Source organism: Papaver somniferum, chromosome 9 (genome assembly GCF_003573695.1).
Source record: "Papaver somniferum cultivar HN1 chromosome 9, ASM357369v1, whole genome shotgun sequence".
Classification (NCBI taxonomy): domain Eukaryota; kingdom Viridiplantae; phylum Streptophyta; class Magnoliopsida; order Ranunculales; family Papaveraceae; genus Papaver; species Papaver somniferum.
The window spans coordinates 188,785,988-188,802,137 of NC_039366.1; positions in this window are offsets into that span (position 1 = coordinate 188,785,988).

Consider the following 16,150-nt stretch of genomic DNA (forward strand, 5'->3'; position numbering starts at 1 on the left):
GCATTTAACTCATCTTTTGTGCATTAATTCTACATTTTATCCCATATTCTGTATTTTCATTGTTTTCAAGAATAAATATTTTTCTTACTTAATTGTATATTTTTAGGTAATAAATAAAGCCTGGATGAATTGCGGAGCGGAATAGAGCAGAAAAGTAGTGAAAAGCCAGGAGGAATTACGCAAGGAAGCCGTGAAGAATGATGTGCGGAAGACCAAAAAGGGTAGAAATGGGCTTGAAGAAGAGATTTGTTCTTAAATAAGAAGTGGGCTCAAGATTTTCCAAGCCCAAACTCATTTCCCAAACCCATATTCTATACCCAAAAGCCTAAAACCCAAATCCATACCCGCTTGCGTCTTCAGCCGTCAGATTGATCTCAGAGTCATCCTACGGTCGCCCCCTTGTTGTGCATCAAAGTTTGATACATCCGCTTTTCACTACAGTTCCTAACTCCATCAAGTGCCGTTAGTTTTGTTGTATCACTTCATCCGACGGTCGCTCCTCGCTTACCTCCGCATCGCCGTCAGATCTACCTACCATCTTCACATCCTACGGCCCAGATCGCATAACATCTTCACTCGCTGCAACTGCCCAACACCCTAACATCCGAGCCATATACCCCTACCAAACACCCCCTTCTCCTTCTTCCATCGACCTCTCCCCCTCCATGCCTGTTGCAGACCACCACCATCTTCTCCACCTGCCATCTGCTGATTTCCTTTGATGTCTTTCATCTACCATTGCATCTCTGTCAAGATCATTGCAGAGTTGTCTGAGTTGCTGCAGAGCTGCTGCTGCTGCTGAAACCTGAGTTGCTGCTGCTGCTGTTGCTGCTGCCAAGACTGCTGCCAAGCCAAAGCAACTGGGCTGCTACCTGCTGCTGCTGGGCTCTGCCTTCTACTGGTGGGCTTGTACTTCTCTGAACTGGGCTTCACCAACTTCAACTGAACTGGGCTTGCCAAGTGTTACTGGGCTCGTCCAACTGAGGTGGGCTTCGTTGCTGTTGCTTCTGCTGGGCTGCTAAACCCAACTGCTGTTGCTGGGCTTGAGCGTGAGCTGCTTAGGACGATCCTAAAGCCCAACTGGGCTGTGCAACTAAAGGGAACAAAAGCCTAACTGGGCTTCCCTCCTTAACCAAGTAAGCCTAAACCATGAGTAACCCACTTGGGCCCCATTAAATATTCAATTTGGGTATGTAATAATTAATTTATTTTTAATTTGGGCTTGTAATAATTATTTTTATTTTCTTTTTCTTTTATTCTCTTTTATTTTTCTTTTATGGGCTTGTAATTATTATTATTGTTTTTATTTTCTTTTATGAGTTGTGCTAATTTATGCTAGGTTTAGTTCAAAAACTTTTCCAAAAGCCCAATTTTAAACCAAAAACAAAATCCCTTGTTAGTCCAACACCCATTCAAAACCAAATCTTCGTAACCCTTGTGGGACAAATTGTTTCCGATTGCTCTGTCTGACCAACATGTTAGTTAAGGTACCTACTAGGACATGATTGTGACCTACAGAGACCAAACAAACAGACTTGTTAGAATTAACCCAGACGAACCTATCGAAATTCTAAGTTCTGAGGGAGACAGTCCAGATCAACCAGAAACAATGGGAGAACCCCGTACCCTCAAGGATTATATGTACCCAACTAGAGCCAGTCAACCTTCTTGTATTGTGATACCCGAGGCTAATGGCCATTATGAGCTGAAATCAAGCACAATACAGATGCTTCCTATTTTTAGAGGTGTTGAGAATGAAAACCCGTACCACCACATGAGAGAATTCGAGGAAATTTGTGGAACTCTGCGTTTCACTCAAATGTCCGACGAAACCCTAAAGTTAAGGCTCTTTCCTTTCTCCCTGAAAGATAAGGCAAAGGCCTGGCTTTATGCTTTACAGCCTCAATCCATCATGACATGGGATGACCTCATAAAGGAATTTTTCAAAAAGTTTTTCCCGAATCACAAGACTGCGAAAATTCGTCAAAGTCTGAATAGCTTTGTGCAATTAGAAGGTGAGACCTTAGCTAGATACTTGGAGAGATTCAATGAATTATTGCTCCAATGTCCCCATCATGGTTTTGAAAAATGGAGGCTTGTGCAAATTTTGTATGAAGGTCTAGATGTGTCCACCCGAACAACGGTTGAGTCGATGTGTAATGGTCTATTCGTAGACAAAACTGCTGATGCGTCTTGGGACTTCTTGATTGAAGTAGCTGAAAAGACGCAATAGTGGGAATCCATCCGTGAACCCAGAAAGACTACATCCGAAGCGAAGGCTTTTAGGATTGAAGCAGATTTCGAGGGAAGAGCAAACATGGCATCAATAGTTAGGAGATTAGAAGAGTTAGAACTACATAAAAATTCAAAACCTTCCACCACTACTCTCCGAGAACATGTCGCTTCGTCTGTTTGTGCCGCTTGTAACGATCCCAACCATCAATTCCAAAATTGTTCCGATTTGATTGCAGTCCAGGAATCTAGGCTTGAACAGGCACATGCCATGTTTCAAAAACAAGAACATAACCCCTATTCACAGACCTACAATCCAGGATGGACAAACCACCCTAACTTTTCATGGTCAAAAGGACCCACTCAGGGAGGACCATCTCAACCCAATCAGAGCTATCAAAACAATCAGGGATATCAGAACAATCAAGGTTATCAACACCCGAGAAACCCTCAACAACAATCAAAATCTCAACAACAATCATATCCTCAACACAATACCGACAAGAGATTATCCACCCTAGAGGAAATGTTCCAGAGTTTGATGCAAAGTCAGAAAAATCTAGATCAAAAGATGGATCAAATGTGTGAGAGAGAAAAGGGTAAACTTCCGAGCCAACCCCAACAAAATCCAAAGAGGATATTTCAAACAGGCACAACATTCTGCACTGAAACCTCACCCGATCAAGTCCATGCCATTACCACCCTCCGAAGTGGTAAAGTCATCGAGAACAACGTGGGCGAACCTAATGAATCTGATACAAATTCCACGCTGTCTCCACAACCCCAGAAAACCAAAGAATCTGAGCAAGTTGGAAAGCCTGACAATTCTACTGCTGTGAATGTCCCTTTGCCAACTCATTCTCCTGTTGCCCCATTTCCTCAAAGATTGATCTATCAACAGAAAAGTACCCATTACAATGAGATGTTAGATCTGTTCAAGAGAGTCAACATCAACATTCCTTTTCTTGAAGCAATCAAGCAAATCCCTGCTTATGCCAAATTCCTCAAAGACTTGTGTACTCAAAAGCGCAAGCTCAATGTGCACAAACGTGCTTTCTTAGCTGAGCAGGTGAGTTCCATCATTCTGAACAAAACTCCACCCAAGTTTAGGGATCCAGGATGTCCAACAATTTCTTGCACTATAGGAGAACACACGGTCAATAAAGCGTTATTAGACCCAGGTGCAAGTGTTAACCTACTGCCATATTCTGTTTATGAGCAGTTAGGTCTTGGGGAGTTGAAACCAACATCTATCACTCTACAACTGGCAGACCGATCTGTCAAGATTCCTCGTGGAGTGGTCGAAGACGTTTTGATCAAGGTTGAAAAATTCTATTTTCCCGTAGACTTCATTGTCTTAGACACTCAACCTGTACAAAACCCAGACTGTCACATTCCTGTCACCTTAGGACGTCCTTTCTTGGCTACGTCCAACGCGATCATTAATTGTCGTAATGGAGTGTTGAAACTGTCATTTGGTAACATGACGGTAGAATTGAATGTGTTCGATATTAGTCAACAACCTGTGAATCTTGATGATGATGATGTGCATGAAGTTAATATGATTGAAGGATTAATGCAAGATTCGTTGACTAACATTCTACCCGTCGACCCCTTTCAAGCATGTATGGAGAACTTTAACCCAGATTCCTATGATGATGCATACTGTAGTGACGTCCTATCTCTGCTCGAATCTGTACCTCAAATGGACATCACTGAAAGGAAATATGAAGTGGAACCACCCTTACTCTCTGATTCCAAGCTCATTCCATCCATTGTTGAGACACCCAAGCTTGAATTGAAAACATTTCCTAGTACGTTGAAGTACGCATTCCTAGGCTCTTCTGATACTTTAACTGTCATTATTTCATCATGTTTAGACACGGAACAGGAAAGTAAGCTTTTAGAAGTACTTAAGGAACACAAAGAGTCCTTAGGATGGACCATCTCAGATCTCAAAGGAATTAGTCCCACCATTTGCATGCACCACATTAACCTTGAAGAGAATGCCAAACCATCGCGGGAAATGCAAAGGAGACTTAATCCTAACATGAGAGATGTAGTCAAAGGAGAGATCCTGAAACTACTTGATGCGGGTATCATATACCCGATACCTGATAGCAAATGGGTTAGTCCCATTCAAGTTGTGCCTAAGAAGTCAGGCATTACTGTAGTTCAGAACGACAAGAATGAATTAGTCGCTACTCGTACAACCACAGGATGGCGAGTATGCATCGACTACAGGAAGTTGAACACAGTAACAAGGAAGGATCACTTCCCGCTCCCTTTCATTGAACAAATGCTAGAACGTGTGTCTGGACACAGTCACTACTGTTTTCTAGATGGTTTTTCCGGTTATAACCAAATTCACATTGCTCCAGAAGATCAGGAAAAAACTACATTCACGTGTCCATTTGGGACGTTTGCTTATAGACGTATGCCCTTCGGGTTGTGTAATGCACCTGCTACTTTTCAGCGTTGCATGATGAGCATTTTTTCTGACATGATAGATAGTTTTCTCGAGATTTTTATGGATGATTTCTCTGTTTTTGGTTCCTCGTTTGACGAATGTTTGAAGCATCTTGCCCTCGTGATATCCAGATGTAAAGAAAAGAACCTTGTTCTAAATTGGGAAAAATGCCATTTTATGGTGAATTCAGGAATAGTTCTAGGACACATCATCTCAGAAAAAGGAATTGAAGTGGATAAAGCTAAAGTTGACCTCATTCAACATCTACCACAACCTCGCTCTGTGAAGGAGATCAGATCATTTCTATGTCATGCTGGTTTTTACCGGCGATTCATCAAAGATTTCAGCAAAATCTCCAGACCTCTGTGCAGTCTTCTCTCCAAAGATGTTGCCTTCAATTTCGATGCTGCTTGTGTGAAGGCATGGGAGGAATTAAAAACCCTTCTCACCACCGCTCCTATAGTCCGACCACCCGATTGGAAGCTTCCGTTCGAACTTATGTGTGATGCCTCTGATTATGCTGTTGGTGCTGTTTTAGGACAGCGAGTTGATAGACTACCATATGTGATATACTATGCTAGCAAAACCCTTAATGATGCCCAACTCAATTATTCAACTACCGAGAAGGAATTGCTTGCCGTCGTTTTCGCATTAGACAAGTTTAGATCTTATCTGATAGGGTCTAAGATCATCATATACACAGACCATGCGGCTTTGAAGTATCTTCTTTCCAAGAAGGATGCTAAAGCTCGCCTTATTCGATGGATACTCTTATTACAGGAATTCGATCTCGAAATCTGTGATAAGAAAGGTTGTGAGAATGTGGTTGCTGATCATTTGTCTAGATTAACTTTAGAGTCTATTGATGAATCTGAGCTGATTAGAGAATCATTCCCAGATGAACAGCTGATGTCTATCTCAGACCTTCCTTGGTTTGCTGATATTGTTAACTACCTCGCTACAGGTAGGATGCCCTCACGTTGGTCGAGACAAGACCGCTCTAAATTCCTGGCTGAAGTCAAACATTTCCTTTGGGATGACCCATATTTGTTTAAGTACTGTCCAGACCAAATCATTAGGAGATGCGTCCCCAACACTGAACAGAAAGATGTGATATCTTTCCAACTCTTTCCCTAAAAACCAAAATTTTTCCTTTTCCCATCAAAACCAAATGTATCCCAACAAAACCAAATTTTTTCCAAAAAGTCCAATCCCATTAAAAAACCAAAATTTTCTTGTAGATAATGTGTTAGTTAAATTTCCCTTTTGTATATATTTTGTGCTCATCCATTGTGACTCCTAATATGATGGATTTTTGCCTTGAATAACGGAGTTTTAATCGAGCTTCCGCCGTACAATCGGGTATTCTCTCTCCTTTTACTCTACTCAGCATGTTCCTCTTCATATATTGTTTTATAATTCTTTCCATATTTTGAAACATTGAGGACAATGTTTAGTTTAGGTTTGGGGGTATAGAGTAGATACCATGATAATTTGCCATAATTGAAAACAAAACTCCATCTTTTTGAAAAAAAATTGAAAAATTCAAAAAAAAATTAAAAAATGAAAAATCATAAAAATGGAGCTCATTTACCTTGAAATGTTGATTCTTGTGCAAATATGTATAATTATTAGGAGTCTTAGTCTAGATATTTAGGCACCCTGATTCTAGCACAATTCACATAGTGATAAGAAATTTGCACGCGCACGATCTACCAATACATGTATGGCCTCGATCTTCAAGGTGTTTGATAGGAAGTTACGATTGCCAATCACTTTAGAATACTGAACGAAACTTGACTAGCTTGTTCTTTGGTTGGTTGGGATAGAAGGTGGAGGTTACATTAAGAAAGACAACCATCGAATTTAACTGGGTGCATCAAAAAGGGCTACCTCTTGCAAAGTGTCATGTAATTTTTTGTTTCTTTTTGTTATGTATCAAAAGAGCTACCATATGTAAAAATCAATTTCAGTTCTCAAAAAAAAATAAAAAATAAAAAAATATATATATCAGAAAAATACAAAAAAAATCAAGTATTTATCAATTCCATTCTCTCTTGTTCCAAAAATAAAAGAGAGTAGTCAATGTAAATAAGAGTCATGTAAATAGTCATTTTGTTGTTTCATTGTAATAAGCAAGGAAGGGTGTATGCCATTGATGTACAACGCGAGTAATTGTGAAATACCTCCAACTCATTCACAATTCTCGTAAAGTCCGGACAGCTAGCTAGATTTCGACCTTGGTTCTTAGCCTGAGAAACTATCTCTTGGTGATTAGTAGTCATAACTTCAGATCTTTCTTTACACATGTGTAGATACACTTTACACTCTTATCACATGTCTTTTTTTGTTATCAGTGCTAGGATTGTGCCTTTGATAGCTAGATTGACATCTCCATTTTGCTGTGAGCTTAAACTGACTTGCACATGTCACATTTGATGGAATCTGAGCTTATATTTTGACCTAGAACTTTGTAGGTACGTTCTAAGCAAACCTTCACGAGACTTAAATCGTCCACTAGGGACACTTAGTGGTTTAAAAGGCTTAGTGCATACGCTAAATGCATTCGAGAGACCAGCGACAGTGGTATAGTTAGGATTTCCTTAGTTTTGTTTTACTTGAGGACAAGTAAAATTCAGGTTTGGGGGTATTTGATGAGTGCCTAATATTGTATATATTTATCCCTTTTTGTTGGCATTTAACTCATCTTTTATGCATTAATTCTACATTTTATCCCATATTCTGTATTTTCATTGTTTTCAAGAATAAATATTTTTCTTACTTAATTTTGCATTTTTAGGTAATAAATAAAGTTCGGATGAGTCGCGGGGCAAAAAGAGCAGAAAAGTAGTGAAAAGCCGGGAGAAATTACGCAAGGAAGCCGCAAAGAATGGTGCGCACAACCTCATTTTCTACACACAAAAGCGCCTCCGTTCTCAGCCATCAGATCATTTCTCAGAAGCATCCGACGGTCGCTCCTTCATAGAGCATCAAAATCTGAAGTCTATGCCGAGCACCACAGCGCTGAAATTTCAAGCCTTCAGATTAGATGGTAGTTGAATCCAACGGTCGCTCCCTTGCTGTTCATCAACGTTTGATATCTCCGCGTTACACTACAACACCTAACTCCATCTGGCGTCGTTGATTTTGTTGTATTATATAATCCAGCGGTCGCTACAAGCTTCACTTCATCTCACCGTCCGATTGATCTTTCATCTCCCTATCCCACGGCTCAGCGTCGCAGATCATCAAACTCGATACACTCGCCTCACACCCTAGCGACCGAGCACCTACACCTCAAACAAACGCACCCTTCCCTTTCTCCATCGAACCATCTCCTCCATCAACCCCCTCTGCAGAACCACCATACTCTGTACCACCACCATGTCCGTCTCCATCACCACCACCTCACCCCAAATCACTCCACTATTTTCTCCCCAAATCACTCTACCTATACCCATCATCACTATCACGTTTTACATCAACTAATCTCCTCAATTTCTCATCTCTGCCGACTGAAACCCTAGGTGAGAAATTGAAGATATAAGTTGATGTTAGAGCAACAATTGGAGCGGGAGATGACTCAGGAAGAGAAATAGAAGGATGGGTCGACGAGATGGAGCGAGAATTTCATCAACAGTAGGTAATTGGCAAAACCTAATTTTACTGACTTTGGGGAAAATTGGGGGAAAAGCTAATTTTGTGTAATGGGTATAAATTGGTGTTGGGGGAAGCATTAGGAAGGGACTATTTTACCTCTCTGGACTAGCCAGTAGAGAATTGGAGAAAAATTTTTATGAACTGAAAATTTCAGTACTTGTATGTTTACAGTTGCAATTTGCTTATGTGTTGTAGTTATTTGATATGCTGCAATTTATGTTTAACTTATCTCATATGATGTATGTTTGTTGCCAAAACATGGTTAGCATGAGCTAATCAGTTTCAGGCCAAGGCTCAGTGAAGCCTTGTGCACTGTCAAGTGTGATTGAGCTAGGATAGTTCTTCCCTGCTGTGTTTTGATTGTGTAATTGAGAGAGGCCAATGCTCATAGAGCCTGTGATTGGCTGTACTGTCAAAAGACAGCCAATGCTAGGGGTAGACTAGTGAGCAAGTTGGTGTTCTTTCATTTCTAGTTGTATGCTTAGGATTGAACTTAACCTAGACCATGTCACTTGATTAGGATACAAGGTGGATCATATGCCTTGGCTTACCACCACTACTCTTTCAGTCACTTTTATTTTTCAGTCCTGTATGCTTGTATTTCAGTTACTTTTCTTGCCTTTCATTTTCTTGCACTTTGTAGCTACTTTGCACTGAAGTCAGTGCACTGAACTCACTCTGCCCTTGGCTTCCAAGCCTTTTTTGCTGTGAGCTTAAACTGTTTTGCACATGTCACATTTGATGGAATCTGAGCTTATATTTTGACCTAGAACTTTGTAGGTACGTTCTAAGCAAACCTTCACGAGACTTCAACTCGTCCACTAGGTACACTTAGTGGTTTAAAAGGCTTAGTGCATACGCTAAATGCATTCGAGAGACCAGCGACAGTGGTATAGTTAGGATTTCCTTAGTTTTGTTTTACTTGAGGACAAGTAAAATTCAGGTTTGGGGGTATTTGATGAGTGCCTAATATTGTATATATTTATCCCTTTTTGTTGGCATTTAACTCATCTTTTATGCATTAATTCTACATTTTATCCCATATTCTGTATTTTCATTGTTTTCAAGAATAAATATTTTTCTTACTTAATTTTGCATTTTTAGGTAATAAATAAAGTTCGGATGAGTCGCGGGGCAAAAAGAGCAGAAAAGTAGTGAAAAGCCGGGAGAAATTACGCAAGGAAGCCGCAAAGAATGGTGCGCACAACCTCATTTTCTACACACAAAAGCGCCTCCGTTCTCAGCCATCAGATCATTTCTCAGAAGCATCCGACGGTCGCTCCTTCATAGAGCATCAAAATCTGAAGTCTATGCCGAGCACCACAGCGCTGAAATTTCAAGCCTTCAGATTAGATGGTAGTTGAATCCAACGGTCGCTCCCTTGCTGTTCATCAACGTTTGATATCTCCGCGTTACACTACAACACCTAACTCCATCTGGCGTCGTTGATTTTGTTGTATTATATAATCCAGCGGTCGCTACAAGCTTCACTTCATCTCACCGTCCGATTGATCTTTCATCTCCCTATCCCACGGCTCAGCGTCGCAGATCATCAAACTCGATACACTCGCCTCACACCCTAGCGACCGAGCACCTACACCTCAAACAAACGCACCCTTCCCTTTCTCCATCGAACCATCTCCTCCATCAACCCCCTCTGCAGAACCACCATACTCTGTACCACCACCATGTCCGTCTCCATCACCACCACCTCACCCCAAATCACTCCACTATTTTCTCCCCAAATCACTCTACCTATACCCATCATCACTATCACGTTTTACATCAACTAATCTCCTCAATTTCTCATCTCTGCCGACTGAAACCCTAGGTGAGAAATTGAAGATATAAGTTGATGTTAGAGCAACAATTGGAGCGGGAGATGACTCAGGAAGAGAAATAGAAGGATGGGTCGACGAGATGGAGCGAGAATTTCATCAACAGTAGGTAATTGGCAAAACCTAATTTTACTGACTTTGGGGAAAATTGGGGGAAAAGCTAATTTTGTGTAATGGGTATAAATTGGTGTTGGGGGAAGCATTAGGAAGGGACTATTTTACCTCTCTGGACTAGCCAGTAGAGAATTGGAGAAAAATTTTTATGAACTGAAAATTTCAGTACTTGTATGTTTACAGTTGCAATTTGCTTATGTGTTGTAGTTATTTGATATGCTGCAATTTATGTTTAACTTATCTCATATGATGTATGTTTGTTGCCAAAACATGGTTAGCATGAGCTAATCAGTTTCAGGCCAAGGCTCAGTGAAGCCTTGTGCACTGTCAAGTGTGATTGAGCTAGGATAGTTCTTCCCTGCTGTGTTTTGATTGTGTAATTGAGAGAGGCCAATGCTCATAGAGCCTGTGATTGGCTGTACTGTCAAAAGACAGCCAATGCTAGGGGTAGACTAGTGAGCAAGTTGGTGTTCTTTCATTTCTAGTTGTATGCTTAGGATTGAACTTAACCTAGACCATGTCACTTGATTAGGATACAAGGTGGATCATATGCCTTGGCTTACCACCACTACTCTTTCAGTCACTTTTATTTTTCAGTCCTGTATGCTTGTATTTCAGTTACTTTTCTTGCCTTTCATTTTCTTGCACTTTGTAGCTACTTTGCACTGAAGTCAGTGCACTGAACTCACTCTGCCCTTGGCTTCCAAGCCTTGGTTATTTGCTGCTTCTCTTAGCTGTTTCTTTGTTGCTTTACTTTCCAAGCCTTGGTTCTTTGCTTATCTTTCCCTGCTGTGGTTCTAGTCTGTTTTTCATTACTTAGCTTGGTTCTTTGCTGATTTGCCCTGCTTTGCTCTCTGCCATAGTACATTGTCACCATTGTTAGCCTAGGAAAACTTCTCATATGCTCCTCTCCCTGTGGACAAACCCCTACTCACCATTTTATTACAAATCTTGACCTTGTATACTTGCAAGTGTTTTGTGTGCATTTAGAATTCACACCAAGTGTTTTGTGTGCATCTTGACCTACTCACCATTTTATTACATGAGAGATGTAGTCAAAGGAGAGATCCTGAAACTACTTGATGCAGGTATCATATACCCAATTCCCGATAGCAAATGGGTTAGTCCCATTCAAGTTGTGCCTAAGAAGTCAGGCATTACTGTTGTTCAGAACGACAAGAATGAATTAGTCCCTACTCGTACAATCACAGGATGGCGAGTATGCATCGACTACAGGAAGTTGAACACAGTAACAAGGAAGGATCACTTCCCGCTCCCTTTCATTGACCAAATGCTAGAACGTGTGTCTGGACACAGTCACTACTGTTTTCTAGATGGCTTTTCCGGTTATAACCAAATTCACATTGCTCCGGAAGATCAGGAAAAAACTACATTCACGTGTCCATTTGGGACGTTTGCTTATAGACGTATGCCCTTCGGGTTGTGTAATGCACCTGCTACTTTTCAGCGTTGCATGATGAGCATTTTTTCTGACATGATAGATAGTTTTCTCGAGATCTTTATGGATGATTTCTCTGTTTTTGGTTCCTCGTTTGACGAATGTTTGAAGCATCTTGCCCTCGTGATATCCAGATGTAAAGAAAAGAACCTTGTTCTAAATTGGGAAAAATGCCATTTTATGGTGAATTCAGGAATAGTTCTAGGACACATCATCTCAGAAAAAGGAATTGAAGTGGATATAGCTAAAGTTGACCTCATTAAACATCTACCACAACCTCGCTCTGTGAAGGAGATCAGATCATTTCTAGGTCATGCTGGTTTTTACCGGCGATTCATCAAAGATTTCAGCAAAATCTCCAGACCTCTGTGCAGTCTTCTCTCCAAAGATGTTGCCTTCAATTTCGATGCTGCTTGTGTGAAGGCATGGGAGGAATTAAAAACCCTTCTCACCACCGCTCCTATAGTCCGACCACCCGATTGGAAGCTTCCGTTCGAACTTATGTGTGATGCCTCTGATTATGCTGTTGGTGCTGTTTTAGGACAGCGAGTTGATAGACTACCATATGTGATATACTATGCTAGCAAAACCCTTAATGATGCCCAACTCAATTATTCAACTACCGAGAAGGAATTGCTTGCCGTCGTTTTCGCATTAGACAAGTTTAGATCTTATCTGATAGGGTCTAAGATCATCATATACACAGACCATGCGGCTTTGAAGTATCTTCTTTCCAAGAAGGATGCTAAAGCTCGCCTTATTCGATGGATACTCTTATTACAGGAATTCGATCTCGAAATCCGTGATAAGAAAGGTTGTGAGAATGTGGTTGCTGATCATTTGTCTAGATTAACTTTAGAGTCTATTGATGATTGTGAGCTGATTAGAGAATCATTCCCAGATGAACAGCTGATGTCTATCTCAGACCTTCCTTGGTTTGCTGATATTGTTAACTACCTCGCTACAGGGTTATTTGCTGCTTCTCTTAGCTGTTTCTTTGTTGCTTTACTTTCCAAGCCTTGGTTCTTTGCTTATCTTTCCCTGCTGTGGTTCTAGTCTGTTTTTCATTACTTAGCTTGGTTCTTTGCTGATTTGCCCTGCTTTGCTCTCTGCCATAGTACATTGTCACCATTGTTAGCCTAGGAAAACTTCTCATATGCTCCTCTCCCTGTGGACAAACCCCTACTCACCATTTTATTACAAATCTTGACCTTGTATACTTGCAAGTGTTTTGTGTGCATTTAGAATTCACACCAAGTGTTTTGTGTGCATCTTGACCTACTCACCATTTTATTACATGAGAGATGTAGTCAAAGGAGAGATCCTGAAACTACTTGATGCAGGTATCATATACCCAATTCCCGATAGCAAATGGGTTAGTCCCATTCAAGTTGTGCCTAAGAAGTCAGGCATTACTGTTGTTCAGAACGACAAGAATGAATTAGTCCCTACTCGTACAATCACAGGATGGCGAGTATGCATCGACTACAGGAAGTTGAACACAGTAACAAGGAAGGATCACTTCCCGCTCCCTTTCATTGACCAAATGCTAGAACGTGTGTCTGGACACAGTCACTACTGTTTTCTAGATGGCTTTTCCGGTTATAACCAAATTCACATTGCTCCGGAAGATCAGGAAAAAACTATATTCACGTGTCCATTTGGGACGTTTGCTTATAGACGTATGCCCTTCGGGTTGTGTAATGCACCTGCTACTTTTCAGCGTTGCATGATGAGCATTTTTTCTGACATGATAGATAGTTTTCTCGAGATCTTTATGGATGATTTCTCTGTTTTTGGTTCTTCGTTTGACGAATGTTTGAAGCATCTTGCCCTCGTGATATCCAGATGTAAAGAAAAGAACCTTGTTCTAAATTGGGAAAAATGCCATTTTATGGTGAATTCAGGAATAGTTCTAGGACACATCATCTCAGAAAAAGGAATTGAAGTGGATAAAGCTAAAGTTGACCTCATTCAACATCTACCACAACCTTGCTCTGTGAAGGAGATCAGATCATTTCTAGGTTATGCTGGTTTTTACCGGCGATTCATCAAAGATTTCAGCAAAATCTCCAGACCTCTGTGCAGTCTTCTCTCCAAAGATGTTGCCTTCAATTTCGATGCTGCTTGTGTGAAGGCATGGGAGGAATTAAAAACCCTTCTCACCACCGCTCCTATAGTCCGACCACCCGATTGGAAGCTTCCGTTCGAACTTATGTGTGATGCCTCTGATTATGCTGTTGGTGCTGTTTTAGGACAGCGAGTTGATAGACTACCATATGTGATATACTATGCTAGCAAAACCCTTAATGATGCCCAACTCAATTATTCAACTACCGAGAAGGAATTGCTTGCCGTCGTTTTCGCATTAGACAAGTTTAGATCTTATCTGATAGGGTCTAAGATCATCATATACACAGACCATGCGGCTTTGAAGTATCTTCTTTCCAAGAAGGATGCTAAAGCTCGCCTTATTCGATGGATACTCTTATTACAGGAATTCGATCTCGAAATCCGTGATAAGAAAGGTTGTGAGAATGTGGTTGCTGATCATTTGTCTAGATTAACTTTAGAGTCTATTGATGAATTTGAGCTGATTAGAGAATCATTCCCAGATGAACAGCTGATGTCTATCTCAGACCTTCCTTGGTTTGCTGATATTGTTAACTACCTCGCTACAGGTAGGATGCCCTCACGTTGGTCGAGACAAGACCGCTCTAAATTCCTGGCTGAAGTTAAACATTTCCTTTGGGATGACCCATATTTGTTTAAGTACTGCCCAGACCAAATCATTAGGAAATATGTCCCCAACACCGAACAGAAAGATGTGATATCTTTCTGTCATGACCAAGCATGTGGAGGCCATTTCAGTGCCAAGAAAACCGCTGCAAAGATCTTGCAGTGTGGATTCTATTGGCCATCATTGTTCAAGGATTGCCATGATTACTGTGTTGCCTGTGAACGTTGTCAGAAACTAGGAAGCATTTCAAGGAGAAACATGATGCCATTGAACCCCATTTTGATTGTGATGTTTGGGGGATAGACTTCATGGGTCCATTTCCCATGTCTGATAGCAAGTTGTACATCTTAGTCGCCGTTGACTACGTCTCCAAGTGGGTAGAAGCCATCGCAACTAGAACAAATGACCACAAGGTGGTACTCTTCTTTTTAAAGGAAAACATATTTTCACGTTTTGGTACCCCGAGAGCTATCATCAGTGAAGGTGGCTCACATTTCTGCAATAGGCACTTCGAGTTTTTAGTACGCAAGTATGGAATAACTCACAAGGTTGCTACTCCGTACCACCCTCAGACTAGTGGACAAGTGGAAGTGTCTAATAAGGAAATCAAGCACATTCTAGAAAAGACGGTTAACCCGTCTAGGAAAGATTGGTCATTAAGATTGAATGATGCTTTGTGGGCCTATAGAACAGCATATAAGACACCCATTGGCATGTCCCCCTATCGTCTCGTGTATGGGAAGCCGTGCCATTTACCTGTGGAATTAGAACATCGAGCCTATTGGGCTATCAAGCAACTTAACTTTTCTCTCGACAAGGCGGGTGCACAACGGAAACTTCAACTCAACGAGTTGGAAGAATTGAGAAATGAGGCTTATGACAGTGCCAGGTTATATAAGCAGAAGATGAAGTTGTTTCATGACAAGCGTATTCTACGCAAATCCTTCACTCCTGGTCAGAAAGTCTTGCTGTATGACTCCCGATTACATCTTTTTCCAGGAAAACTGCGTTCCAGATGGAAGGGTACGTACCTAGTATGCACAGTTTTTCCTCATGGAGCTGTAGAGCTGGAGGATGTCTCCAACAAGAACGTTTTCAAAGTCAACGGGCAGAGATTAAAGCCATTCCTTGAGCCATTTCCACCCGACATTGAAACAACCAACCTGGAGGACCTAGTCTATGTGGACTAAACTGGTCCACTCTTTCCCTAAATAACCAAAAAGTTTTCCAAATCTTTCCCTAAAAACCAAAATTTGTCTTTTTCCCAACAAAACCAAATTTTTCCCAAAAAGTCCAATCCCATTAAAAACCAAAATTTTCTTGTAGATAATGTGTTAGTTAAATTTCCTTTTGTATATATTTTGTGCTCATCCATTGTGACTCCTAATATGATGGATTTTTGCCTTGAATAACGGAGTTTTAATCGAGCTTTCGCCGTACAATCGGGTATTCTCTCTCCTTTTACTCTACTCAGCATGTTCCTCTTCATATATTGTTTTATAATTCTTTCCATATTTTGAAACATTGAGGACAATGTTTAGTTTAGGTTTGGGGGTATAGAGTAGATACCACGATAATATGCTATAATTGAAAACAAAACTCCATCTTTTTGAAAAAATTGAAAAATTCCAAAAAAA